This window comes from Pinus tabuliformis, chromosome 4_1 (genome assembly GCF_031772625.1).
Source record: "Pinus tabuliformis cultivar Carrire ecotype Pingquan chromosome 4_1, CPIR1, whole genome shotgun sequence".
NCBI lineage: Eukaryota > Viridiplantae > Streptophyta > Pinopsida > Pinales > Pinaceae > Pinus > Pinus tabuliformis.
This window is the reverse complement of record NC_142303.1, coordinates 525,260,644-525,287,088: the sequence shown is the minus strand read 5'-3', so window position 1 is coordinate 525,287,088 and position 26,445 is coordinate 525,260,644.

Below are 26,445 nucleotides of genomic sequence, written 5' to 3'. Positions count from 1 at the left end.
CAGGAAATAGAAATGAAGACCCTGGATATAGTTTCCACAATCCAGGCTGCGAGGAATTTTGTATTCATTATATAATGGACTATTCATAAACAGATGGCTGCATCCATACTGTGTCCACATGAGTCTATACTTGCAATGTTTTACAAGATCATTCCTGTATCAGAGCAGTAGTTAGTTTTCTAAGTTAGTTTTGATCTGAGTATGGGAATGCCTACCTCAGCGATGATATGATCTCATATATATATCTTGCATTGAATGTTTTTACATGTTCCAACCGGGCTCTCCACAAGATGATCCTCGAAATGATAAAGTACTTCACTCTTCCTAAATGATAAATGAAATCCTCATCTACTACAGACTTCGCACTTTAGGGGGCAATCTGTTACACAAAAATATTGTCACCATGATTATTTGCAGTCAGTATGGGTCTATCATCACTTGTATTGTCCTCCTAAGCAAGTCTCAGACCTCAGCTCTTCAAGTCAAGCTTTGAAAATAAGAGAAAGACATTAAAAATCAATGAAACTCTAGTTCCGCACTTTCTCTCACTGTCACCTGCGGTCCCACACCTTCTGTTTACAAAAACTGCGGACCTGCCCGCTCTGTCCCTAAAGGTGTGGGTGCGGACCCCTGTGAAAGTCAAAAAGGCGCAAGTTTATTCTAAAAAAACTCACTTTGGGTTAATTCTAGATGATTCTAGAAGGAATTTTGACGTGGATTTGCCGCTCTTAGGTGGTTCATGCATCCCAAAAGAGAAGGAGCTAATCCCTTGATGAGAGGAGCTATCCCTTTGAAGGAGGGCTTTATCCCTTTGAAGGAGGACCTAGTAACCTCCCTCCATTGCACTATAAATTCAGGCATTGGGCTGGTTGCTAAGGAGGTTAGAAGCTGAACATTTTTGAGGGTAAATGCTGGTGAAATTAAGACTTCCTAGTTGAGCTTAAGAGGAGAGATCACATACCTTTTTGCTTCATTGGGGAGTGAGTGAAACTTGTCAAAGTAGAGGAGACTTCTTGCTGGACCCTGGGAGGAGCTTGTACAGCGTCAAGGCACAAGTTGTAAAGTTCTTCTTCTTTTGAATTAATACAATCAAACTCATTTTTCTCAACAAGTATCTTATGTTATTTGTTTCATGGACTCCTTGACTTTCATGTTGAATATGTTTTATGATATTGGCTTTTCAGGTGCTATTTAATTTGTTTGCTTGTTTGTCTTTTCATATTTTCGACAAAGGAGCTCATTTGGATCGAAGGAGCGAGGGCATCCACAAACTTGCGTTGGACCTAAGGTAGGCCCTAAAAAACACTTGTTTTCCTTTGTTTATAAAAGCATATTTAGAGAAAGATAGTGTCTGGTTGGTTTGCTTGTCATTAGGTCTTCTTTAGATTCTAGGAAGGTCTATCTTGTCCGCAAGATCGACTTATTCCGTGTGACATTGAGGTTAAGGGAATAAGAAGTGTCATGGAAGATAAGTAAGTAGGGATATGAAGAGACACAGGAACAAGTCGCAATCACAAAACACAAGGATAGGGAGGTCGCAAATCGCAAAACCAGTGGCTAGTCGCAGGTCACAAATCTAGTGACTAGTTGCAACTTTCATTTGTAAGGCTAGGCCACAGGTAGTAATTGCAACTTGAGGGGACTCACAAGGCGTGAGGTCATGTATAAAAACAAGTCGCAAGGTCACAGGCGAGAATAGGTTACATAGATCGCTAACCTTATGGATGTGATCTTTTGACTATGTGACTAAGGAATGGTCAGTCACAAATTGCAACAGGAGGTAGATCGCAGTTCGCATAAATAGATAGGTCGTGTAAGAGACCAGGTTGCAAGAGTTTATGTAACTGTGATTACGACTTAGTGACTATGGGTTTGATAATTAGGTTGTGGGTAGCGAGAAGGTTACCAATTTCCAAAAGAGGAGAGGTCGCAAGAAAATATAGGTTGTAAGGTCATATAAGAGACTAGGTTGCAAAGCTTACTATATTTTCTAGTCGCGATTTTGCGACTATGCGACAAAGGGATCTAGGAAAGTCGCAAGTCACCAAAAGGGGATAGGTAACAAAAGGAGATGTCGCAAGATGAGAGGTTGCAAAGATTATTGTATTTTCCATTCGCAATTTTGCTACTATGTAATTAAGGAATCTAAGAAAATATCAAGTCGCGTAATGGGTTAACGTTACTATTGGTAGATCTGGGACTTGATAGAGACTAAGATCAGTGACTAGGAGAAAAAATTATATATTTAAACTTTTGGGTAGATTTTTCTAAGTTCTAAGGAAACCCTAAATAAGTAAACATGGAGTGAAACTCTAAGAGGCCATTGGTAAAGGATGGTAGATAGAGTCCAGTATAGGGGGGTCTAGATTCATTATTTCATGTGGGGTCGGGTGTGGATGAAACCCGATCAACCCCTACCATAGTATGTCAAGATTGAACTACATATGGCTTGTGTTGCATCTTATAAACCTTGACATAATAATATATGCTTCTTACTATGAGTTTCATATTGATGGTGATGAACCTTCTGATCTAGTTGCATCTTTGTCGTAAAGCCTGGGAGATACAAAAGTACACATAAGTACAACACCTACAATTTCATAAAACTAATTTTATTAACCTACATGTACACCAATGGAGAGGCAATGTTGAAACGTTCTCTGCTAAACAAATTAATGCAAAATTCCACAAACCATAATGTTAATGATGAAGCCAAACAAGCAAGCATAAGCAATGTGCTTCATGGACATAATATCACTTGTAGCGTTGATGGAAAGAGTTTGAACATTGCAATAGGCAGGGATATTTGTTAAGACCCTGAAAATCATAGGGGGACCCAAAATTCAAATATACAGGATAAAAATTTTGGGTGTTGTTATAGCAGCTACAACACAGCCATATTTTAGATCATATATGAGATTGATCCTCCTTGCATAACTGACAAGGTGAAGGACTCATTACATGAAATCGTGGATTGGTTTGTTGTGCCAGAAGGTACACATATCAGATGCTTTGGATGTCATATTTCTCCTCATATCATGTTGTGATATGTGACTAATAAGGTGGACATACAAGAAGTAGCTTATCAGTTGGATAAAGTATTATCAAGAGTTCTTCATAGAAGGAAGAAACACCCTTGGCCCACTTTACCTTTGAGGATCAGATTGTGTGAGATGAAGACCACAAGGCGGGAAATGCAGAAATACAAGAGTTTTACTTCTTTTACTTTGCATTCAAGGACTTTCACGAATATGATCCCAGGAGAGTGCACAAGTAGCATTCTCACATGATTGGCTTTGCTTGGGGATATTCATCAATGACTACTACAGAAGATGAGAAGGTAAAGAACTGGTATAATGTAGTAAGAAGAACACATTTAGGAATTGAAGTTGGTTCCCGCCAAGTTTCACCAACTCAAGGTGTACAGATATAGGAGGCACCACAAAAACTTGCTCAAGTAAAGATTTCAGCTCCCAGGAAAAGGATCAAACATGATCCAATGAAAGAAAGTAGCAGAAATTGGAAAGCATATCCATTGAATAAGGGAGCTGTTAAAGTTGAACAAGAAATGAGAGACTTAGAGGCAAAGATGCAAGAGGAAGAAGAGAAACAAAGGCAATCACAGGAGGAGGAAGAAACACAGAGGCTTGAGGAAGAACAGTTGACTCAGGAAATATAGGAAGAATTGGAGGATGATGATACCATCTAGCCAATAGATGATGAACCAAGTTCCCTAGTAGAGCCTCCTCTTACGGGTGGCCATCAACCATTTGGTGAAATGGGAATCACACCTCCACCTGAAGATAGAGTCATGGATGTGTGTAATGTCACATTTGATCAGTTGAAGAAAAGGATCGTGCAGCAAAGGCAAAGATACTTCCCAAATGATCCTTAGAACCTGTTATCTATATCCACATAAAAGGTGATAATTGTGAACACTAGAAAGAATCCTCAAGCAATTATGAAAGCTAATGTTGTTTTTGCTACAACAACACATGATAACTTAGAATACCTTTTAAATGAGAATGCATGATTAAGGAGAGAGTTAGTTGCAATAAAGAAACAGGTGAAACATCTCGCTATAGAAAACCAACGACTATCTTCCCACAACATTAATGCAGTAGAATGGCAGTCAGCCATACAAGAGGAATTGGGGACAATGGAGGATACCATGGCACAATTTTATGATGAAATGATACTTCTACATGAAGTAGTGGTGCCCCTTGTTGGTATACAAAAGAAGGCATAAGAAGTTATAAAACTCCTAAAGGTGGAAAACAAAGTAGTTGATTAAATATAGGAATGAACTGTCAAGTATCCAGATGTTCCATGATAGTTGGTTGGAAAGGACAAGATTACCACTGAAATAGACAAAGTACAATTGAGACTCCACCATCAAAATTATATTTGTCTTTGAGAACAATCAACAAACACTATTTCTACCTATAGTCGATTGCACAATGGCTTAGAGTCTCTAACACAGAAGCACAAGATGCCTTCAGTGGGATCACTTGGAGAGGTAAGAGGCAGGAAAATCATTTTTCAGGAAGTGAGGCAGTACATTGAGAAAATCAAGGAGACATCAGCATAAGAAATATTGCAGATCACTAAAGACAATATTCTATAATATGCCATTGCACCAGCTAAAGCTCACATGAAGTTGTCATGGCTACGGAATAATGTAGAATCAAGCACCAAATCTATATTGATAGAAGCACTGGAGAAGAAGATGCACTTTGCAGCAAACTTGTCGGTTCATATCAAAGCCATTGTTATGGAATTCAGAGCATGGCATACATACATTACCAATGAGCTCCATGAAGAAGCAAATGACTTGTCTTCTTGAAAAAAATTTGTCCTATTAGCAATGTTGTCTCATATAGCCACCATCTTATATGTATTTTGTCTTTTGTAATAAGTGTTATGCAATAGATTCCAAAAGACACATGTGTAATGTAAAGGGTCATGTATAGAATGTGAAAGGTTGTATGGAAGCCCATAGGTCATAGAAGTTGAAGAGTCATGAGGAAACTCAAAATTCATTGTTATTTGTTATAAATAGCTCCTCATAACTCAAGAAAAGGGCTTGGATTCTTAGAGTCTTTCCTTGGCTTCTCTTGTATTACATAGGAGATAAATCATTCTTTGGAGAAGCAAGTTGTGGCTTCATGTTCCATTAATGGATCTAGTGTTTTATCTATGTAACAATGTACTTGGAATATTTCATTCTTAATCAGAAGCCCCTTGAGCCAACATTTCTTCATGCATGTATTGTGGATGTAGTAATATTATTCTTGTTATGTTTGCAATATATGTTGGCATAATTACATACTAAGACTAATGAACTATTTCGTTGCTTAGATATGGATATTGTTGAATGAGTGTTGTTATGTTTTCATGATTGTTGTTTATCTTGTGAACTAATTTTCAGGTAAATCAACAAGTCTTTCTCTTTTCTCCCGAGTCTCCCTTGGGATAGTACTATTACTTCCCTAACTAGAGGCTCGTTTCCCTTTACTAGCCGTGGAAGTTTCTTATGCATTCTACATTTGGTGTCACACAAAGCTTACATAATTACTGCCCCAAAGAGGTGTTTGTGATCTATTGTGTATGTGTTGTAACCAAGGCATATCTTTAAACCTTTTCAATGGTGGCCAAACCATATAGCCGGATGGGACTCCTACACCAAAAGGTGCGAGGGCTAATTGGGACCTCGCATTGAGGAGATCCCATGCATGTTGGCGGTATCCAATACCATCAACATTTAGGGGCTAGAAGGAGGGCCAAATGACAAGATGAGCATGTGAATTTTGTTTGAATCTCTTACCTTAAATGGCTTCATCCCAAATCATAATCCCAAGGTGTTTTTTCGAAACTTTATATCTTTCAATCCTCGTGGAATTTCTTCATAACTTGTCACATTTAAAATTCGATGGGAAAGGTATAACAACCATCGTTGATTACATAATTGAGTTTCTTTAATTTTGTTTTTCAAATGGTGTTTATTTTGAAGAAATCCTTGCAAGGTTGTTTACCCTTATATTGGATTGTCGTGCTAAGCAATGGTGTTATTCTCTACCCATTGCTTCTTTTTCTTCTTTCAAGCAATTGGTTAATGATCGTCATCATGTTTACGACAAGTATGAATATCAAGATGTTCTTAATGAAATCAATTAGCTTAGAATGGAATCGAATGGATCCCTTGAACAATTTGTTGATTGGTTCCTTCATCTTTGTTATGAATTTCCAAAAGAGGATGTGGACTGAAAATTCTTGGATGAAAAGTTTCATTTCTTAGTCAGGATTTCATGAAAATATTTTGAATCACACTCATCATGTACCCCCTTTTGAAATGAATTTCAACATGCTGAAGAAGAATTTGATGTCCCTTTTGTTCCTTGTTCCCCTCCTTTTGATGTTTCGTATGTTGGACCTGAACTACTCAGTAAGTCGACAGATCAATTTGTTGATGAGGTATCAATTTGTATTTCATATCTTTCCTTGGATGATGATTTTCCTAAACCTATTCATCAATCATATTTGAATCTTGATAGTCCCCTTGTCGATCTTGTGCCCATTAATCAAGTTGAATCCTTGAACAACCATGATCCTGATCATTTCCTTTTCTTTGAATTGTATGGTGATGATTGTTCAAGTTTCATGGATGAATCTTTGTTCCCACAGGAACATTTAGATTTGCATAAGTTTCAAATTGAGTCTGATGCAATTATTGAAGAAATTCTCTCACGTATACGTTCAATTGATCAAGAAGATGGCATCCTTATTATTGAGGATTTTTGTCGCAATCTCGAAAATTTATCTGATGAACCTCAATTACTTTACGAATCTTGTGATTTGAATGATCACTTTTGTTTATACAAATAGTTGACCATATTTTCACAGTCAAACTCTCAATATTTTCAGATTTCAAAGTCAAGTACCAACCACTCGATTTCAAATTCAAGTACATACTCATAACCGACATATAACCAACAAGAATAACAGGGATATAACAACCATAAAATCCACATATAAACTAGTACATTTACATATGAAATACCAAGGAGAAGGAGCTCTTATTAATGAATGCATAAGCCAACTGATCCTCAAACCACCCGACCATAGATTGGTTGAACCAAATCTTTCTTTCAGCCAATCACCCCCATGCCATATTCCAAGCATGAATGTGGACTCACAACAAAACCAACCAGGGCTTCCTGAGGCCAAACCGCCTCAACCCTCATCAATAGAACTAGGCTTTACCGCAATCCCCATTGGATCACTATGCCCTAAACAAGCATGGATGCCTCTGGATCTCTCCACCTAAACCGTGAGGAATTTTTTCATCTCAACCTCTCGACTTTACTATGTATCCCACCATCATCGGTCAAGGGATTCCTAGACCTACGAGCTCGCCACCCTCTAGGATTTACTGTGTATCCTGCCATTACTAGTCAAGGGATTCCTAAGCCCAATCAAGGGTATTCACTACTGAGATTTACCGTTTATCCCATCATTCATCGATCAAGGGATTCATAGGCTTAATTGAAGTATTCACATCCAAACTTTACCGTGTATCCCATCCCGAGATTCCTAGGCCTTGTGAATAATCCTGAGACCACCCCACTCAGCGTCGAATCCATTTGACAATCTAGCTCAACTAAATAAAAGAGAAACCACCACACCATGGCTATCCGAAAATGGAAAGGCAAGGTTGAAGAACATTATCACACCTAGAAAAACCCATACAGATGACAACAACAAAACCAAGAACACACATGCATGTACCATGCATGCTAAATATAGCAAAAAAATCAAACATGCAAATCGATCCCTGCAAATAATCTCATTGTAGTTGCTATATGTTGCTCTTGCTTGATTGATCTTTGCTTCCCTTTGCCTTCTTTGTCCTTCTTTTGCTTTCCTTGATCCAATCTTAGAGTGCTCCAAGTGTCCAAGAGAGAGAGAGAGAGAGAGAGCTCCAAAACTAAACTGACAAAAGGTACCCACTGATCCTCATAAGACTTTTTATTAATGAGGCCTTTATTTTCTTCAATTTTAAATTATTTTCCTTCATTTTCCTCCTCACATGCAACCTGTGACCTTTCACCTTCCTTTTCTCCTAATTTCCATCATTTTCATAAATAAAATGTTGATTAATGCCTCATGTTTTTCCAAAGCCTTTGCCAATTTCCTTAGCCATAATAAACAAAAATTACACCCACACTAAGATGTTTTTCCCAACATTCAGCTTGGAATATGTGTCCAATGACCTTGGTTATTATTTTTCCTTTATCAACTTTATTACATGGAATTTTGACTAGGATTGTTACAGAACCCTCCACGTTGGGGGAACACCATCATTGATGTTCGACGACACCTACAACTAACAAGACTACTGAAAGTAAAACATGCTTCCCATGGAGCTTTATAATGTAGCTCGATGTAATATTTACAACGATCAACCTGATAAGAAGCAACCAACATGACAACATAACAACACGACAACCATAACATCATGACATCCATACTACTTATTAGAGCTTTATAATACAACTCATGGAGATATTTACATCCATATACATATATACATATACATAGTCCGCATTTGATCTGCCATCTCCCATGTAGCTTCATCGGGCCCAAAGTGCTTCCATTGCACTTTAACCTACTCGATTGCTTGGTTCTGAAGCATGAGCATCTTTCTCTGCACTATACACTGAGGTTCCAGATGAAATTATCCATCTGGCTCCACCTGCAATACAGACCAATCAATCACATGATCAACATTTTTAACATACTTCTTAAGTAATGACACATGGAAAAAATCACGAATTTTCATTGTCAAAGGCAGTGCAAATCGATAAGTTATTGGTCTAATCATCTCAAGTATCTTGAAAGGTCCGAAAAAATGAGGTGCCATCTTGGCACATGATCCAATCCTCAAGGAACTCTTCTTTGGCTTGATGCGCAAGTACACATGTTCCCCAACCTGAAACTCCTTAAACAACCTGTTCTAATCTACATAACTTTTCTTCCTGTCCTGTGTTACCTTTAGATTCTTCTTAATACCTGCATTTGTTGTTCCATCTCTACCAACATGTCTGGTCCTATCTGTTAGGGCCTAAATCTGCCTTAGGCTGAAAGAAGGCAAAATTCAGGGTAACCACAAACCACGCTCAATCTGGTAGCTAGCCCTACCAGAACAAGAGAGGGCTCTCTCCGGGTCACGCTCAGTGAGAAATAAACAATATGGTCTAAGATGACTTAAACTAAATACTGATTTTAGGCTAGTAAATAGATATGGAAAAAGGTGATTTTTGAATGACTGAATTTTCTGGGCTGTGTGGGACCAAAGGACCGCATGATCTGGGAAATTAAATCAAAGACACAGATTGTTTCATGAGGCAAGATAGGTAGGAAGCTTAGCAATCGAATTTGAATAATATGGAGTGGAAAGACAATTAAGAGGTTGAAAAGGGCATATGTGATGAATCCTTTTCAGATAGAAGAAGCCACACAGAACCTGAACGCTTTCCCAAGGCGGAGCAGTAAACTGAATTCTACCTTTCTTACTTAAAAGCATTCAGCTGGGAGTGATTATGAATGAAATGTAAAACATCACAAGACACATATGAAACAGAAAGAAAACACTTATGCTAAACTCATACCACAGGAATCTCAGGAATCAGAGCTGCATCATTTCATTAAAATCTCTGCCAAAACTGTACAATGAGAGCGCTGGGTTTTTCCTCCACACTGCTCCCAGAAATTCCAACCCTTTACAAATGACTTTCAATACAATAAATAAGCTCAGAAGTGGGAAAGCAAATCGATGAAGATAGGGAGTCGTTTAATCATCATTAATGAACTGAAGCTGAAGAGCCAACCATTTGCCAGCGTTACATTTTCCACCCAAACGACCGATGGAGAGGTCTCGGGACTCAAAACTTGCCCAAATTTCTTGGCCATGCACCATCAGTCATGATTTTTCATGCCAAATCCAATGATGTAAAATTTTTGCAATTTGGAGCTCCCTAGAAAAAGCACGCGCCACGTGCGCGGCGCATTGGGCTTGAGGCGCGGCGCATAGAGCCTGTGCGTAACGCTTTTTGCAGGAGACTTTTGGAGGCCTTACTGGTGTCCAAATTGGGCGCAGGATAGCTCGTTGGAAATTTATTTGAATATAATTTCCAACCCAACCAGAATTTTTCAATTTGGGGTTCATTTTCCCTGTAAAAAATCAAATCTCCCAAGACTGGTCAAAATGTGCCAAATGAGGCTGCCTCAAGGCAGAGTGCTGTTGCAGTCAACTTTTGAAGGTGTTCCTCAACTCCAAATTGAGCTCATGATAGCTCATTGGAAGGATATTTGTGTCTAGTTATCATTTTACTCATCAAGCAAGTCATTTGGCTAACCAAGCTAGGAGAAAACTTGATTTTCCTAAGGTCACTTTAGAGGTGCATCAATTCTCCCGAGGCAATTGTATTTTTGACATTTCTCTAAAACCATGACACCTGTGTAAAAAGTGAAGGAGGTTTTTCTTCCTTGGCCTATTGTGGACAAAAACCTCTCTCATTTTTCCAAAATTCATATTTTCTTGCTCAGAAACATCATTTGAGTGAATTATTGAACCTTCCTTTGGCCTGCAAGTATTATTGAAGCACTTTGAGAACAACAATTTGCAAACCCTAGACCTAATGACTCTTTGCTGACCAAGAGATTAGAACAGAACTGTAAATGACCTTTAAAATTATTTGACAAACAGACCTAAACCAACAGGATAAGGCATGAGGGGAAATGAGTGACCAGGTCCTTCCGTCAAAATATGGCATGCTCCTAAATGGAATGCAGGTGATCGAGCAGAATGGGACACCTAAAAATGAAATGCAAAAAGAGTTTTGATCTTTGAGGATGACTGACAAGATCGAATCTAACACTATCAACACCCTGTTCACTAGATAACTCCAACTGATGGGAGTATTACAACTCCGCCCACAGAATACCTCAAAGAGACTCATCCTCAATGACTCTCAATACCAATTGTATAAGAAAACTCAACCAATGGAAGGTAATCCTCCCATCTACTCTGCTGGTGAATCGCATACATCCTCAATATGTCCTACAATATCTTTTTGACCCTCTCTGTTTATCCATTTGTCTGCGAATGATAAGATGTGTTGAAGGCCCATTCTATCCCCAAACTTGCAAAAAACTCCTTCCAAAACTTGGAATTGAACTTAACATCCTTGTCTGACACATTCTTTCTTGGAATACCATGCAACCTCACTACATAGTTGATGAATACATGTGCCAAATCACTAGATGAATACATAAATTTCACAGGAATGAAGTGTGTTACCTTTGTCAACCTATCTACCACAACCATGATGGAATCATGTTTTCTAGATGTCCTCGAAACCAATGATGAAATCCATGGAAATGACCTCCCACTTCCACTCTGGAATCAAAATTGGTTGTAATAGTCCACCTAGATGCTTACATTATGCTTTCACCCACTGATAGTCCAAGCATATAGCCACAAACTTTTCCCTCTCCTTCTTTAGATTCAACCAATGATAAAACTTCTTCATTGTTGTCAATGTATTCTGGTATCTTGGGCAACCTGAATATGGTTTTGCATGAAAATATCTCAAGATAGTCTTCTTGAGCTCACCGTTGTCTGGCACATATATCCTTTTCCGGAATCTGATCAAACCATTTGTTGTAAGATGATAGTCCACATCCTGCTCACCTATACCTTGTTGTAACCTATGCATGACCTCCATGTACATGCCATCCAGTTGTCCTGCCTATAAAATCTGATCCTATAAGTTTGTCCCATAGGAGTTCATAACTGCTATATGATTCACCTATACTCTCCTGCTAAGAGTGTCTGCAACCATGTTCTCCTTACCCTCGATGTGCCGGATCTCAAAGTCAAACCTACTAATCGTGGCCAACCATCTAGCTTGCCTTACGTTCAGATTTGGTTGGCCAAACGAGTATCTCAATCCACTATGATCGCTCATCAATACGAACCTCCTGCTAAGAAGATGGTGCCTCCACATCTTCAATGCATGGATGATCATTGCCAACTTAAGATCATGTGTCAGATAATTTTGCTCATGCTCGTTCAGTTTATGTGCACGGGGGCTTCACTAAGCGAGCAATACCATACCATGTGGGTTCATATTGGGGGATATATATTGAGGAAAAAATGACACAATATATTGGGGGATATATAGGGGGTAAAGGGTTTTTTATTGATAGATATAAAAAATGAAGTTGAAAGTTAATGAAAAATATAAAGGGGTATAAAAATGTTAATAAAAAAAATGGATACCTACAATATCTATTGAAAGTAGGGGTTTTTTAGACCTACTGATGAAAGATATTGTTAGAGTTGAGTCAAGCTGAGAGATTGGGACGAGAGCCGGCAGGAGCGGAAGGAACAGTGATTGCACGTCTAGGGTTTGCGCGAGTTGCAGGTAGCGCTCCTCATGGAGGGTCGCAGAGGAGGGAGAGCATCTCCCTCCTTCAAGGAAGTCGTGGCTAGCAGAGGTAAGAAACCTCTAGAAAGTACTAAAGGAACTTCGGGAGAAGGAAAAGAAACCATGGAAGAGGAGATAGCAGGGGGCAACACTGAGGGAATCAACGGCACAAAGGACAAGGAGGGAGAAGACAAAAAACAGGACACTAAAGACAAGAAACAATAGGGACCCTGCAAACCCAAAGCTGAGATCACTCCAAGAGTTGTTTTAAATGATCCTGCCCTGCAGGCATACAGGGATCACATGCGGACATATGCTATTATCTGTAAGTTCATGGGACTATGGCCCACTGAAAAAGCTTTACAGACTTGGATCAAATATCATTGGAAACCTAAAGGGAGCATAGACCTTCATCTTGGGTCAAAGGGTTTCTTTACGGTGGTGTTCACGAATATTGAAGATAAGGACAAAGTCTTCGAAGGTGGACCCTACTTCTTTGCGGCAGCTGGACTCTACATGAGGCCATGGATTATGAATTTTGTCCCGGAGAGGGAAACCTTTACCTCTGTACCGGTCTGGGTAAGACTTTATTCCTTACCCCTTGATTACTGGCAAAATGAATCGTTAATGGCCATAGGCAATAAATTAGGTCGCTTTGTCAAAATTTCCGAAGCCACAAGAAGAGGGAAATACACTTCATTTGCTAGAATATGCGTGGAAATGGATCTATCAGGAGCCTTACCAGATGAAGTGATCCTGGAAGTCTTTGATGAAGATTGGGTGCAAACAGTAGACTACGAGCATATTCCCTTCAGATGTCGTAGATGTCATGAACACGGGCATCTATTTAGAGACTGTCCACAAGGGAAAGTAGGAAATAACACCAAAACAAATACAATGAAGGAAACGGACAGCTTTCAGAAAGTGGTCTATCGAGGAAAAGGAAGCAAGAAAGGAACAAAGCAACATCAAGATGAAGGACTTAAAGGTAGCCAAAACAAGTTCCAAGTTCTAGAGGAAGATGAAGAAACCACAAAGGAAGATCAAGCAACAGAAGGAAAGGCTGGAGAAAAGAGAACAGAAGATGAATGTGACCAAAATCAGAAAACGGGGTACCAGACAGAAACCATTATGAGTGAAACAGAACTTGAGATGGATCAGGATATGACCCCGAGTGAGATGGACCTGGAAGACCATGAGCTACAGGAGATATTGGACAAAGAAAACCTAGATCTGGAAGGGTTCTTGTTCTGGGGAACCACAGGAGGAGTGGATTCGGTACCCCAAGAAGAACTTAATAAAATACAACAGTTGTTTTTATGGAAAACACAATCCAATGCATTGGGAAAAGGAAAAAATACAGATAAACCGGAAAACAGAGGAGTGAAGGCGCTAAAAGTAACCCCGGGACTAGCGACAAGAAACCCAGGTAAGAAAAGAGGCAGGAAAAAGCAGAATGAACTCTTGATGGAGTGTGGCAAGCTAATGATAGATTCAGGTAAGATGAAAGATCTTGCCAGCTACTCCTTCACAAATCTTTAATTATGAAGTTTATTTCTTGGAATATAAGAGGTCTAGGGAGTAAAAGAAAGCAAAGAATACTCAGTAATAGAATGAAACAAGAAAGGCCGGACATTATCTTTATCCAAGAAACAAAAAGTTCCATTCAAAAAATCAGACAAATCCACAATAAATGGCTCAGTAGATTTGAGTTTCTAGAAGTCAAAGCAGAGGATACTACGGGAGGAATCCTCACTCTTTGGAACCCTCACAAATTAAGTGTTATAGATGCCAAGGCTACCAGGAATTATCTATCAGTTATCATTCAACCGGAAGGAGACAGGCACTACTATCTAGTAACCAATGTTTATGGTCCTCAAAGAATAGATGACAAACTCAAGTTCCTAGACTCACTAGAGGATCTCAGGGGCAGACATACAGGAATACCTTGGATCATGGGAGGGGACTTCAATATGATCAAATCTCTTTCTGAGAAAAAAAGAGGAATGAGAATCCTCAGTAAAGACTCTTTGGAATTTCAAACTTTTATAGACAAGATGAACCTAGTAGAGGCTGAAATGAATACTGGCCTCTTTACTTGGAATAATAAAAGAGGTGGCGAAGCTCAAGTAGCCTCTAAGTTAGACAGATTCCTGATCTCAGAGAATCTGATGCTGGCAAATAAGGAAATAATAGCTGAAGTTCTCCCCTTTGGAGGTTCAGACCACTGGCCGGTCCAAATGGAAATCAAAGGTATGGACATTCTCAGAAACAGACCATTTAGGTTTGAACCACCTAGATTTCTTCAACAATATCAAAAATTTGTGGACAGAAGACTTACAGATTCAAGGAACAAGAATGTTTCTGCTGCATAAAAGATTAAAGCATATCAAACTCAAACTAAAAGATTGGAACAGAAATGAATTTGGTAATATTTTTGTAGAGAAAAAATCAATTGAAAATAAAATGAAGGAACTCAACCAGGCTCTAATCAAGGAAGGATTTGATAAAGACAAAAGCAATCAAGTGGATAAATATCAGCATAAGTGGGACAATCTGTGCAAGCAGGAGGAAGTCTTCTGGAAACAAAAATCTAGAATCCAATGGCTGAAGGAAGGGGAGCGTAATACGAAGTTTTTTCACAGGTCCACTATGGCAAATAGAATGCATAACATAATATCCTCAATAAAAAACAAAGAAGGGGATATTCTCACATCCCATGAGAGTATTGAAGCGGAGTTAGTTCAGCACTTCAGCAGCATTACTTAGGAAAATAATTTGCACAGAGAACAGTTTATTCGGGAGGTAACTAGAAACATACCAAAGATGGTATCCAGAGAGGATAATTTTAATCTAAATAGACCAGTTTCTGAAAAAGAGGTAGACGATACCCTCAAAGAAATGCAGAATGGAAAAGCACCAGGCCCAGATGGGTTCAATGTGGATTTTTTCAAGGCATGCTGGAATATTGTTAAACAGGATATCTTGAAGGTGGTGGAGGATTCCAGAGTGAACAATACCATCTTGAAAGTGTTGAATACCTCCTTTATCTCCCTTATCCCTAAGCAGGAGGATGCTCAAACTCCGGATAAGTTCAGACCCATCGCTCTGTGCAATGTGGTCTATAAAATTATATCCAAAGTAGTGGCAAATAGACTTAAGCCTTTGCTTCCTACCCTAGTTTCAGGGGAACAATCAGGATATGTGGAAGGCAGACAAATTTTAGACAACATCATACAAGCTCATGAGGTAGTTCACTCGCTAAAAAGCAAAAAGAAGGCCGGTATGATCATGCAATTAGATATAGCCAAAGCTTATGACAAAGTAAACTGGACCTATATGAGAAGGGTTCTTAGTGCTTTTGGTTTTGATCATAAATGGGTCAGATGGGTAATGGCCCTAGTCACCTCCTCCAGCTTCTCTATTTTAGTAAATGGCTCTCCCTCTAAGATTTTCAGTCCTTCCAGAGGCCTCAGATAGGGAGACCCACTCTCTCCTTTTCTTTTCATTCTTATGATGGAAGGACTTGGCAGGGCCATCAAGCAAGCTAAAGATGCAGGCAAGATTAAAGGCCTTCTACTTTCTGAGAATGGTCAAGCTCTTACTCATCAACAATTTGTAGATGACACAATGCTTCAAGGAATCCCTACTATCAAAGAAGCAACAGCTTATAAATAAATTTTGAACACTTTTGCCATGGCCACAAGTATGGAGGTAAACCTTCCTAAATCAAAAATCTTTTTCTTTAACACCAATATGGAAATCCAAAGGAATATTTCCAAAATTCTGGGTTTACAAAGGGATTCCCTTCTCTCAAAATATTTGGGTATCCCTCTAACAGATAAACCATTGCTCAAAAGCATTTGGGAACCCTTGTTGAATAAGTTGCAGGACAAAGTCAGCAAATGGACCTTCAGATCTCTAAATCTTGCAAGCAGGTTGGTTCTCACTAAAGCTGTGCTACAAGCCATCCCTATTTTTATGTTATCTGCCCTCCCAGCTCCGAAAGGAGTCCTTCAACAACTGAGAAATATACAAAGAAACTTCATTTGGGGAAAGGAGGAGAATAAGAAGAAATGGGCTTTAGTGTCTTGGGAGAAACTTTGTAGACCCAAAGACCATGGAGGGCTTGGTTTGGACGATCAGGAAATACTCAGCAAGGCTTTAGGGGCCAAACTTTGGTGGCACTGGGTTCATAATCCAGAGACTCTATGGGCTAATATCTGGAAAGAAAAATATGCAATATCCTAGCAAACTAACGATCTCATAAGAATGTCAGGGAACATTAAGGGATCACACATCTGGAACAAAGCCTGGGAAAACAGAAAATTAGTTCAAGAAAATAGTTTCTGGGAAATCAGAGAGGGGAATCAAGCCCTCTTTTGGGAAGATAAATGGCAACAGGAACCAATACTGTTAAAAGAGAACTTCCTCGAGCTTAAACAAGAGACAGATTCACAAGGCTTAATTAAAGTCATGGACTTCTGGGATAACACTCAGCCAATGGGGAAATGGAGAATCTGGAAGAATATTGATTGCAGAAATAATATCCTCTTGAAAAGTAAAGCAGAGGAACTAAAAAAAATGGTGGAACAAAGGAAGATCTTAGTTTCTGAAGGGCAAGACCAACTAAGATGGGGCAAGAATCAAGAGGGCACCTTTAATCTCAAAGAAGCCAAAGGCATTCTCCTGGAGCTGAATCCCCAGGTTCTGGATAAAATCTGGCAGAAACTTTGGAGGCACCAGGGGTGGATGAAAATCAAACTCTTCATGTGGTTGGTTTACCACAGGAAAATTCTGACTTGGGACAACATTAGGAAGAGAGGTGTTTTAGGGCCTTCCAGATGCCCTCTCTGTGGAGAGCAAGAAGAAACGATAGAACATCTTCTTAACAATTGCTATTTCACCTCCTGGTTATGGGACATTTTTGCTAAAAAATTTCAACAAACTGATAGGGACAGAGGAAGCATCTTCAAGACCCTCATTAGTTGGAGGAGAAATTTCTCAGAGCATGAAATTCTCAACTCAGCATGGACCCTTACACCAAGCTTTATTATATGGAATGTATGGAAGGAGAGGAATAAAAGAATATTCAAGGAGGAGAAAAATCCCCCTCATCTACTGTTTGAGACGATTTTGAAACAACTTAAGGAGACTGTAGGCTCCACAGTTTGCAGCATCCATATTAATCCTCCCTCGGATCTGGAAAGCAATATTCTCAAACAATTAGGGCTGCAGGAACTTACTCCTCAAGGTCTTAACAGAAAGGTTACAGTAAGGGACAGGGAGCAGGAGTTCTGGCATCCTCCCCCGGCTGGATATCTAAAATTCAACATTGATGGGGCGGCTAAAGGAAATCCGGGAATGGCGGGATATGGGGGAGTTCTAAGGGATTCCAAAGGAAGTATTATCTACATTTTCCATTGTCACCTCGGTACAGCTACCAATAACATGGCTGAACTCATGGCTTTGGAGCAATGCCTTGATTTTCTAAGTCAGGAGAATTGTTGCAATGTGATAGTGGAAGCAGATTCAGAGATAGTTATTAACTCAGTGAAAAGAATTAATAATGGATCAGCGCCGGAGAAAGTCTCCAAACACTGGAAGTTAATCAGGGTTTTCCAGAGAATTCAGAATCACCTACATAACTTGCGCACGGTCAGCTTCCAACATGTTCGCAGAAAGGCCAACAAGTTGGCTGACCTGTTAGCCAATCAGGGGGTCAACAATACAGATGTCAATGTTTTGATAGGATGGCAGGAGTTGAGACAAAGCAATTTAAAAACTCTTTGTAGTGAACAAGAGGAGGAAGACATTAGAGTCTTCAGACATAGAGCCCTGGAAGCAAGCCCTTAATTTCGAGGCCTTCGCATGTGTTTTCAGCATCAAGCTTACAGGTCCTTGAAGAAGGGTCGATCACCGAAGAGTGATAGATACCTGAGTAGGAGTAAGAGTGTTAGCACTGATCTACAGGGAATGCATGTTCAGGCCAGAAAGACAAACAAACTGGGTAGGGATGTCATCGGTAGCCGGAATCAACATTTTTTGGGGTCTTGGAGAGAAAAACCGCTTCCTGAGCGGTTTTTTGATGATCGCACAGCTTTGAAAGGGAAAGTGGTTTTAGAGAAGTTGCAACGATCCCATACATCTTCCCACAAGTGGCAGAGGGAGGATAGGAAAACCACCCTTTTTGCGCATTACAGTATGGTTAACTCGGGCGAGGCGATTTTCTGGACAACCGTTGGATTTCGCGGTGGGGGAATTTCTTCCTTGCACAGCCTCGGAATCAGAAGCAGGGTTTTCTCTTGCAGCAGAGAGGAAGGTTGGATTAATAGTCAGCAAGAATTTTTTCATAAGTTTCGGGGGCGGGTTACTAAACCACCTCCAAAGCGGTTTTGGTGCGATCACACCGCTTTCCTTCGGAAGGCTGTTTTAATCTTCGGGCAGCGATTCCTATCAGCTCTTGACACGTGGATGAGGATAGGGTTGGAAAACCACCCTCATCGCATGCTAAAGAGTGATCACTTTGGCTGTGCGATATTACATTTCAACAGTCCGATGGGATCTTGCAAATCAACGGTCGGTATTATCCGTAAGGTTTCGCACACTATAGTCTGTTCTGTTCGGTCGTGCGATTTGCTGCTCCGCCGTTCGATGGGAGATGGCAGATCAACGATCGGGATTAAAAGTGTGGTTTAGGTGGGTCTTCTCAGGGCGCGATGGATCTCAGAATTTGATTTACTTTTGAAGTTTGGACAGTGGGGTTATAGAGGCATCTGGGGCTTTGATTGGCGCAACTTTGTGACAGGAAGGAACCCCATGGGTTTACTTCGGTATTTACTTTTTTGGTTTGGGAGATAATTTTTGTGGGGATAGGCTTAGTTTTTGTCCACACTGCTTAGTGGCTTGGTGTAAATATTGTAAACTTTGCTTGATTTATTGAATGAGAAGGCACGACTCTTGCTTAAGCAAAAGAAAGTACGGGTTTTTTAAATTGGCAAGGTGTATTGGGTTCATATTGGTAGGGGGTTAAATAATGTGATTTTTAGAGGTATTTTCTAATATGTAGTCAAATTAAGGGTATTGTTTAATATGCCACGAATGCACGTGATATATCAGAGGTTCATTGAGTGAAGCCCCCATGTTTATGTGACTCATAGCATACTATCTGTCCTTCCTGCATAAGGACTCCACCAAGTCCTCTCTTCTAAGAATTTGTACATACCACAAACTCTTTGTCCATATCTACAATCTTTAACACTAGAGAATTTTTCAACAGTTGTTTCAACTGCTCAAAACTTGTTGCACATTCTTTTGTCCATTCAAATTTCTTACCTTGCCTTTGTAGTGACGTAATAAGATATGAAATGTGAGAGAAGTTCTTGATGAACCTCCTGTAGTAACCTTCTAGCTCCATGAATGATATTACTTAATCCACATTTCTAGGAGTTGCCAACTCCATGCTAGCCCTTATCTTCTCTTAATCCAATACTTTGCCTTCCTTGGGAACAACATGTCCCACGTAATGTACCTTTGTCTGAAAGAAACTGGATTTGCTAAGTTGAACATGTTATGAAACTAGCTCAAGAAAAAGATAGAAAAGATAGATCAACGCCTTAGAATTCCGCCTCTTCGAGGGGGCAACCTCCTTTACATTACATAAATGAGCAATTCTTGGATGATTCAAATGACAAAACCTCCTTTCTATATATAGGAGTCTAAGGAGTCACAATATAACCCAGCCGACCTAAAAATAATAATATAAAGCCACAAAAATAAAAATAGAGGGATTCTATGGGGCACAGTAATAAAAATATGGGGATAATAGGGCAAAACAATATTAATAAGGGCTACAACTACAATAGTAATGGGGTAATCACTAGTATTATAGGGACCTACATGCCCCTCTCCTTCAAAAAAAGTGTTGTCCTCAACGCTTGAGTAGTTCTGGATGCTTCTGTATAAAATTCTCATCCTCCCATGTGGAATCTTTAGCGGATAAGTTCTTCCACTTGATGAGATACTCCGAGATTGATCGATTTCGTAGTTGTCAAGTTCTTATTTCTGTGACTTCTTCCGGTTCCAATATAATTTTTCCTTCCTCGTCAAGTTCTGGCAATATTGTTTGAACTGGGAGCTTATCGCCTATAACCTTCTTTAAACATGAAACATGGCAAACTGGGTGCACTCGAGACGCTACAGGAAGCTCCAATTTGTATGCCATAGTACCAATCGTTTGCAACACCTTGTATGGACCATAATACTTTGGTGATAATTTATTATCCTTCTTAGCTTGCTTGAGGGACATTTGTTTATATGGTTGTAGCTGTAGGAATACCCAATCGCCTACATCAAAACTTCTTTCACTGCGATGTTGATCGGCTTGTTCTTTCATTCTATTTTGTGCCAACACGAGGTTATCCTTTAAGAGTTGGAGGACTTGTTGTTGATTTTCAATGTGATGTTCCACTAATTGAACCTTAGAATTTTCTCTTAAATATGATGTGATGGATGGTGGCTAATATCCATAAAGTGCCATAAATGGGGTCATTTTTGTTGTTGTATGGAAGGAAGTGTTATACCACCATTCAGCCAGAGGCAACCATTTGACCCATTGTGTCTGTTTACCAGATACAAAGCAACAAAGATATCGTTCCAAACATTTGTTTACTATCTCAGTTTGCCCATCAGATTGAGGATGATAGGATGAGCTATGAGCTAACTGAGTACTAAGACAAGAAAATAATTATGTCCAAAAATTTCCAGTGAAAATGGGATCTCTGTCACTTACAATAATCTTTGGGTTTCCATGTAGCTTTTGAATTGTTTCCATAAATGCAATAGAAACTGTACTGGCTTTCAATGGATGTGATAATGCACAAAAGTGTGCATACTTGGTAAGTCTATCAACTACCACCATGATGACACTCTTTTCCACAGACTTGGGTAAACCTGTAATAAAATCCATTGAAACCTCCTCCCATCGTTGGCTTGGAATGGATAAAGGTTGTAATAGACCCAGGGTCTTAATTGTTTCAACTTTATTTTTTTGGCAAACCAAACATTCTGCACAAACTTTTGAATATCTGATTTAAGGCCGTCCCAAAAAAATTCCTTCTTAACCCTGTGGTAAGTTTTTAAAAATCCTGAGTGCCCTCCTAAGGAAGAAATGTGCAATTCCATAAGAAGTTTTGTTTGAGTTGTGAATTCTTACAGAGGTATAAGCAATCTTTGTACCATAACGAATCATTTTGCCAGCTAAATGTATCAGATGTACTGGAATCTTGTTGTAAATTTCGAATAAGTGCCCACACTTCTTCATAATTCTTTCGCTCCTCCCTTGCTTCATTTATCCAATCTGGTTGGATAATAGAAATGGCGCACAACAACGCTTCCACATCCTCATCCTTCCTTGAGAGTGCATCTGCCACCACATTTTGCTTCCCTTTTTTGTAGATGATTTCAAAGTCATAACCCAACATCTTTGTGACCTACTTTTGTTGCTCTTCAGAGGATAATCTTTGTTCTAAAAAGTATTTAAGGCTATCATGATCTATTTTTACCTTGAAGTGTCTTCCCATTAGGTAGGGTCGTCATTTCTTAAGTGCATGTAGTATTGCCAACATTCCCTTCTCATAAATAGCTTTGTGTAAAAACTTTCCCTTGATTGGACGACTTTCAAAAGCAATGGGTCTTTCATCTTGCATTAAAACAACACCAATTCCATTTCTTGAAGCATCACATTCCACAATAAAGGTTTTTGTGAAGTCTGGTGTAGCTAAGACCGGTGCTTGGCACATTGCCTCTTTAAGATGTTCGAAGGCCTTTGTTGCTTCTGGAGTCCATGAAAATGCATCTTTCTTCAATAATGTTGTTAGAGGTGCTGTTATTCTCCTATAGTTCTTAACAAACTTGCGATAATACCCTATCAACCTGAGAAATCCTCGCAGATGCTTTATGGATGCGGGGATTTTCCATTCCTTAATGGCTTTAATTTTTCTAGGGTCTACCTTAACTCCTTCATGAGATACAATATGACCCAGATATTCCACCTCTTGTACTCGAAAGAGACATTTGGATCTTTTTGCATATAATTTTTTCTCCTCCAATAGTTGTAGCAATCTGTCAACATGTTCAACATGATCCTTCCAAGACTTGTTGTAGATTAGTATATCATCAAAAAACACTGACACAAATTTTCTAAAGAAGGGTTTGAAAATGGAATTCATCAAACCTTGAAATGTAGAATGTGCATTGGTAAGGCCAAAAGGCATGACCAAAAATTCATAATGACCCTCATGAGTTCTAAATGCTATTTTTGGAATGTCTTTAGTCTTCATTCTGATTTGATGATATCCTGAACGAAGATCCAACTTTGTGAAGTAAATTGATCCATGCAATTCATCCAATAATTCATCAATGACAGGAATGGGAAACTTATCTTTAATAGTGAGCTTGTTGAGCTCCCTATAATCTAGACACATGCGCCATGATCCATCCTTCTTGTGCACCAATACTACTGGAGCAGAGAAAGAACTTTGACTAGGTTGAATTATACCAACCTCTAGCATTTCTGCAACCATACGTTCAATTTCACTCTTTTGGGCATAGGGATATCTGTACGGCCTGATGTTTAAAGGAACACTTCCTAGAATTATATGAATAGCATGATCATGATCACGAATAGGTGGTAGACCTTTGGGAGTCTCAAATACCTTGGAATGATTGTCCAAGACTTTTTGGAGATTTGGAGAAATAGATGATTCCGATGTGGAAACATCTAGCGAACATAATTGTGAAATTACACCTCTTTGTTCCTTTTTTATAAGCTTTGTCATACGTTAGAGCTTATTATCTTTCCTGGTTTCCCTGCAATACCCTTTAATTCAACTTCCTTTCCTTCTGCAGAAAATTTCATGAAGAGTTCTTGAAAAGTAAAAGCTATTGTACCCAAGGATTGTAGCCATTGGACTCCTCGTACAACATCAGCACCTCCCATTGGAATGGAAAGCATTGGGCTATTCAATACAAATTCTCCCATAGATAGCTTGATATTATGGCACTTTCTAGAGCAATTTATCGTTCCTCCATTTGCAATCATCACTTGACACTCTGGTGCTGGATATAGGAAGCAATTCAATTCCTTTTCTACCTTACAATGAATAAAGTTGTGGGTACTTCCTGAAAATCAACACTATTACCTTTTTCTTCTCGATTTGTCCTTCTATCTTGATGGTTTGAGGAGTGGTAATTCCAGCCAATGAATTACAAGATATGGTTGGATTCATTTCTTCTTTATCTAGGCTTTGTTCCTGGAGTATATTCTCTTCCTTTGACCTTTCTTGCTCATTTTCTTCTTCCTCTTCACAATCTATGTAGAATAATTTCTTCTCAACACACTTATGACCTTTAGTGTATTTGCTATCACAACTGTAACAAAGCCCTTTTGCTCTTTTTTCTTCCAATTTTTGTGGTCTCAACCTTATAGGTTGTGGAAGGCTAGGGGTAACAACACTTCCATCTTTATAGTTGTGATTGGTATGCTTCCTGGTTGCCATAATTTTTCTTTCCATTTTTCTTACTAACCTGAATGCCTTCTCTAATGAATTAGGTTCCCAAAGGCGAACATCATGTTGGATATTATCCTTTAAAGTCCCTATGAACACATCAATCCTATGCTCCTCTGGAATATTTTTTACCCTTATGTTCAATTTTTGGAACTCCTCAATGTGCTCCATTATTGAACCCTTTTGTTTGAGACTTATCAATTGGCTAAAAAAAGTGTTGCTTTTTGTATCCTCGTAATGTGCTATCAATTCCTCCGTAAAAATTGCCCAAGTGATAATTTGTTTAAGAGAGCAAAGCCATTGATACCATACAAACTGATTTGGTTACAAATATAAAGTTGTAATACGTACCTTCTGTGTGTTTTGCACATTATTGAGATCGAAAAATTACTCCATCTGTAATATCCATGTTGCAGGATCCTTGCCATCAAACTTCCTCATATCGATTTTTGGAATATGGTGGGTCTTCAATCCAAAATTAGAGTCTATGGAATCATGATTAACATTTCTTTTGTTCTCGTCATGAGTTTCATTTACTACCCTTTCACCATTAGTGACCATTTCTTGTAGCAACTTATTCATATTTATCTTCAATTCTTCCATGTCTGTCTTCAAATCTATCTTCAAATCGTCCATATTAGCTTCCACGTCATTCATCTTAGCTTCTAAGCCTTTCTTTAAACAATCCATCTTAGCTTCTACATCTTTCTTTAAACCATCCATCTTAGATTTTGTTCCTTTTTGTGCAAGTAACACTTGTTGCACTTGGTCTCGTAATTTTGATATATCATGTTGCATTTCTTCCTCTTCTTCATGAGTCATGCTAGAGATTTTAAGTTACCTACTAGGTGTTTTCATTTTCTTTCCCCAGGGCATCAATTACCGATAATAATGCTTTACTATGCCCTTTGAATTCCTTCAAACTAATTTTTCAAACCAAGCTTATGCAAAAATTTAAAAAAAACTACACACCTTTTTTCACTTTGTAGGAGCCTGATATTGAATTTGATGTATCTCTGTAATTTCGAATCATCCAGTTCTGAAATTTCGACCTGTAGTAGCCCTCTGCGTCCTCTTTCTAATGCCACCAGTCTGATCCAAATTGGATTCTCCAAGAAAGAGTTATGCACAATCTCCCACAATGACCTGATTATAGACTAGTTCAGTAGAGCGAACTTGTACGACATGCCACGAGTCACTAGTTCTACTTTTGGCTCTAAAAATATATATACAAGAAACTACAGTCCGTCCTCTTTCTGTACCTTCTTACGAAATTTCAATCCAATGCTCAGAAAGAAAGTTATGATGATTTTCCCCAGGTCACCTGTTTGGAATGTAATTCAGGAGTCTGCAAAAAGACCAACTTCCTCATATCATATCTCTGCAAATATAGCGCGAAAAGCTCTAAAATTCGAACCTGAGATTCAACACGATTTCTTCTCAAATGGGTTTTTTTTTAGCTTCCAAAACGTCGCAGAAAAAAAGTTATAGCGAAAATGCCACGATGACCTGTTTGGAGCAGCGAAACCTTAGAATCCCAAAGCTCTGATACCAAATGTTATGAAACCAGCTCAAGAAAAAGATAGAAAAGATAGATCAACGCCTTAGAATTTAGCCTCTTCGAGGGGGAAACCTCCTTTACATTACATAAATGAGCAATTCTTGGATGATTCAAATGACAAAACCTCCTTTCTATATATAGGAGTCTAAGGAGTCACAATATAACCCAGCCGACCTGACAATAATAATATAAAGCCACAAAAATAACAATAGAGGGATTCTATGGGGCACAGTAATAAAAATATGGGGACAATAGGGGCAAAACAATATTAATAAGGGTTACAACTACAATAGTAATGGGGTAATCACTAGTATTATAGGGACCTGTCAGAACATACAACTAATGCTCTCTCGGTAATCTCAACAGTCCTGCTAAGTGCTTGGCATGTTCTTCCTCATTTTTAGAATATATTAAGATGTCATCAATGAATACAATAACAAACTTGTCCAAAAAATGATGCAATACACTATTCATCAAGCACATAAATGTAGTTGGAGCATTAGTGAAACCAAATGGAACTACAACAAACTCATAATGCCCATACGTGGTCCTAAAAGCGGTATTGTAGATGTCATCTTATTTAATGCGTACCTGATGATATCTTAATCTCATATCAATCTTCGAGAACACTATTGCTCCCTTCAATTGACCAAACAAGTCATCAATCCTCAACAACAGGTACCTGTTCTTGATTTTCACCTTGTTCAACTATCTGTAATCGATGTACAATATTAGAGTACCATCCTTCTTCTTCACAAACAATATCGGTGCACCCAAAGGTGGTACACTTTGCCTAATGTATCCCTTATCAAGCATTTCCTTC